A 4619-nucleotide genomic window follows, 5' to 3' on the forward strand; every position below is an offset into this window, starting at 1 on the left:
CTGGAAATTTTTGTTTAGTTTTGTGTCTAGGAATAAAGGGAAAATACATTTTAGTCAACAGCTAACAGTCTTGACTTTATGACCTGTGCCATTTCTGTTGATCACATTGAGATTTCCTGATGATGTATCTTTACCTCTTGAAAAGGGTAAGGATTGATACAGTTCCTGTGTGGACTCTTAAACTGGAGAAATAATTACACCGTTTGTTATTTTTTCACACTGGGTGTGCATTATTATATCCTGCTAATAATGGTGAGAAATTATAATCTTTCTTTGAATAAGATCCTCTCCACTATTTTTTTTAATTTACTGGGTCTCAGGAGGATGTGTATGTGCACTAAGTTGCTTCAGTCATGTTTGACTCTTTGTGACCCTCTGGGCTGTAGCCTTCCAGGCTTCTCTGTCCATGGCATTCTCCAGGCAAGAATACTGGAGTGGATTGCTATGCCCTTCTCCAGGACATCTTCCCAACAGGGATTGAGCCTATGTCTTATATGTCTCCTGCACGGGCAGGCATATTCTTTAGCACTAGCACCAGCTACGAAGCCCCTCAGGAGGATAGGAAGCAATATTAAAGTTCTGTGAGTTTCCTATGTCTTGTGACTCTGTTTCTAGTCTCCCCCTTTTTTAGAGGGAAAAGAGCCAGCTTCTTCTAACTCTACAGTGAAAAATAAGTTCTTGTAGATTAAAGCACATTTTAATGTCCTTTCTTCCTGAATCAGGGCTCTGTTTGAGCATTGCTTAATAGATACCTTCTAATGTGTCTTCTTTTAAAATAATTGAGTGCAGGTAACGTCTCAGGGGAAAGTCACCAGAGAATTACTAATACATACTCTAGTTTAAAAGAACAGAGAATGATATCCACTTGTGTTGGATAATTATTCTCATAATTATTCTATTATAATCAAATTTATATTTTGTGTATATAAAGATGCCAGTAAATCCAAGAATTCCCTTCTCACTGATTATCATCTGTGCTTAGTAGCATATGCCTACATCTCTCAAGTAGAGGGATTTCATTAATGGTCCAGTGGTTAAGGCCTGTGCTCTCAATGCAGGGGGTCCAGGTTCAATTCCTTGTCAGGGAACTAGATCCCATAGGCTGCAACTAGAACATCCCACATGCCACAACTAAGACTCAGTGCAGTCAAATAAATAAATAAAATATTTTAAAAAATTTCTCAGGTAGGAATTATTTATGTGTGCTTAAAGACTTTTATTGCTACAATTCAAATCTCTCTGCAAAAATTAACTCTTTAAACTTTATAATCATTTTATATTTTATTCTGGCTGAATTTTCATTGATTTTCTTTAGGTTTTATTTTGATATGAGCAAGTAGAAAACTTAAAGTAGCTGTGAGCCAGTCCATTGTTAAGGGAAATGAACAGAAAAGATTTTGTTTGTTTGTTTGAAAGACTTGTTTAATTTGTGGATTTGTTTTTCATGGAAGGTCACCTTGAGTTCCAATTGATTAATAGAGGATAAATTAGAACTGATCATGCCCACTAAAAGAATTTATTATGTGCAAAAATCATTAAGCAGTCCCTGAATTTTTAGCCTTTGAGTTAGAAAATTATTATTGCTGATTTAAAGAGAAAACAGCCTATTTACTAAAGCATTGTGACAGTGCATTACTTACCTCGGCTCTTAGCTTGTTGGGGATGGCAACTGTGACCTGGTGTCTGCTCCTGCTGCCTGTGCCTGCTGACCTGTAGCCACCATGTATGACTGCATCTCCATCCACCTTGGCGAGGTTGGTGTCCAGATCAGTAATGTCTGCTGGGAGCGCTACTGCCTGGAGCATGGCATCCAGCCCAATGGCCAGAGGTGCAATGAGAAGGCTACTGGGGGAGGATATGACTTCTTCAACACCTTCTTCAGTGACACAGGCACTGGCAAGCATGTGACCAGCACAGTGTTTGTAGATCTGGAATCCACAGTCATTGATGAGGTTTGAACTGGCACCTACCGCCAACTCTTCCACCCTGAGCAGCTCATCACAGGCAAAGAAGATGCTGCCAATAACCATGTCCAAGGTCCCCACACCACTGGCAAGGAGATCATTGACCTTGTCTTGCACTGAATTCAGAAACTGGCTGACCAGTGCACAGATCTTCAGGGCTTCTTGGCTTTCCACAGCTTTGATGGGGGAACTGGTTCTGGGTTCACCTCCTTGCTGATGAAACATTTCTCTGTCAATTATGGCAAGAAGTACAAGCTGGAGTTGAGCCCTACCCTAGCTTTCCACAGCTGTAGTTGAGCCCTACAACTCCATCCTCACCACCCACACCACCCTGAAGCACTATGATTGTGCCTTCATGGTAGACAATGAGGCCATCTATGACATCTGTCATAGAAACCTTGATACTGAGTGCCCAACCTACACAAATCTTAACCACCTTATTAGACAGCTAATGTCCTCCATCACTGCTTCCCTGAGGTTTGATGGAGCCCTGAACGTGGATCTGATAGAGTTCCAGACCAACCTGAACCTGGTGCCCTATCCCCACATCCACTTCCCACTGGCCACATATGCCCCGTCATCTCTGCTGAGAAAGCCTACCATGAACAGCTTTCACCAATGCTTGCTTTGAACCAGCCAACCAGATGGTGAAATGTGACCCTCGCCATGGTAAATGGCTTGCTACTTGTTGTACTGTGGTAATGTGGTTCCCACAGATGTCAATGCTGCCATTGCTACCATCAAGACCAAGTGCGGCATCCAGTTTGTGGACTGGTGCCCCTCTGGCTTCAGGGTTGGCGTTAGTTATCAGTCTCTTACTGTGGTACCTGGTGGAGACCTGACCAAAGTACAGCAAGCTGTGTGCATGCTGAGCAATACCATAGCCATCACTGAGGCCTGAGCTCACCTGGACCACAAGTTTGACCTGATGTATGCAAAGCATGCCTTTGTTCACTGGTATGTGGGTGAGGGTATGGAGGAAGGAGAGTTTTCTGAGGCCCGTGAGGACATGGCTGCCCTTGAGAAGGATTATGAGGAGGTTGGTATGGATTCTGCTGAAGGAGAGGGAAAGGAAGAAGGAGTAATACTAATTGCCATTTCTTCAAGCCCTGCAGCATATCATACTCAGAGCATGAGCATTAGCTGACAGGTGTAAAAACTTTCTGACTAGATTGTCTTAGCTTTCAACGGTGATCACGTATTGCTTTTCCATGTGTACCTTTAAGACTTCTGCCTCAAAAGCAAAAATTTTAAGAAAGACAAAAAAGCACTGTGAATTGAAAATAGCAAGATTTACTTTTCATCAGTTCAGTTCAGTTCAGTTCACTCAGTCGTGTCCGACTCTTTGTGACCCCATGAACTGCAGCATGCCAGGTCTCCCTGTCCATCACCAACTCGTGGAGTTCACTCAAACTCATGCTTACTTTTCATAAACCATGTTAAAGTTTTGATAAAGGAATCTGAAAATTTATATATCACTTTAAGGATAAAATGTATTGTGATAAATACAAAGGGCAGATGAAATAGAATTTAAGTAACATACTTTTGTTAATAAGGATATTGATCTACCATTGATATTCTGAAGCTGTTTTCAGTAAAATGTTAACGTTTATTTTCAGCCTTGACCTACTTAGTTTTCTACTCACCAATTTTAATCTGTTTTTAAAAATTGCAAGTAACACTCCTTGATGATGAGGGAAGAGCTTTTCCCCTAATTGGGCAAAAAAAAAAAAAAGAAGAAGAAAAAATTCCTAATGTAAGATTATTTGAGTGTTTAGGTCTTTGTAAGTTGTAAAAAATGAAGTTGTAAAATTTGTGTTAGGTAAATCTCTCACTTTAAATTGGATTCAAGACATTATCATGGGTGCCTTATTTGTAATAGTGTGAATCCTTGAACTCTAATTTGGGTCTAATTGACAACTACATTGTCAACTCTTGTACATGGACCATGTTTTATTGGCTTCCCAGGTGGTGCTAGGTGATAAAGGACCCACCTGCCAATGCAGGAGACAGAAGAGACGTGGGTTTGATCCCTGAATTGGGAAGATCCCTCAGAGGAGAACATGGCAACCCACTCCAGTATTCTTGCCTGGAGAATCCCCATGGACAGAGGAGCCTTGCAGGCTGCAGTCCATGGGGTCACACAGAGTTGGACATGACTGAAGCAACTTAGCATGCCACACACATGTTTTATTAAACTCTCTATACCTAGTTCTTGATATATAGTAGATAATCAACAGTTTAAGTGGACACTCAATAATTCTTTAATAGGTTCATATTCAAAATTAGTTCATAATTATTGATTCATTTTTTTTCCTGTTCTATGTGATAGGAGCTAAAGATGAGTAAGACAAATGGTCTGGTTAATAGAGGAGAGGAGATTAGAAAAGGGCAAACATAACTACATAAAAAGTGAGGTAAAGTGAATATCCTGAGATAAATGTAAACAGTGTAACAACAGAGGTTCAAGGGCAGAGAGTTTGGAGATTCAGGAATGCCTTCAGGAGGCTGTGACATTTGAGGCAGTCATGATGGCAGAGGACACATTCCATATAGAGGATCGGTGCAAATCAGACTATTTTCTTCCTCTGAAGTGCCATAGATATTCCACAGTACTTGATTCATAATACATAATAATGATTTTGTGCTGAGGTT

The 4619-nt window shown here is 40.7% G+C and overlaps 1 pseudogene; it reads left to right on the plus strand.

Moving 5' to 3' along the window:
- Positions 1-1721: 1721 nt before the first annotated feature.
- On the plus strand, positions 1722-3111 carry LOC102402215 (annotated as a pseudogene).
- The last annotated feature ends 1508 nt before the right edge of the window (positions 3112-4619 follow it).

Source organism: Bubalus bubalis, chromosome 20, assembly GCF_019923935.1.
Source record: "Bubalus bubalis isolate 160015118507 breed Murrah chromosome 20, NDDB_SH_1, whole genome shotgun sequence".
Taxonomy (NCBI): domain Eukaryota; kingdom Metazoa; phylum Chordata; class Mammalia; order Artiodactyla; family Bovidae; genus Bubalus; species Bubalus bubalis.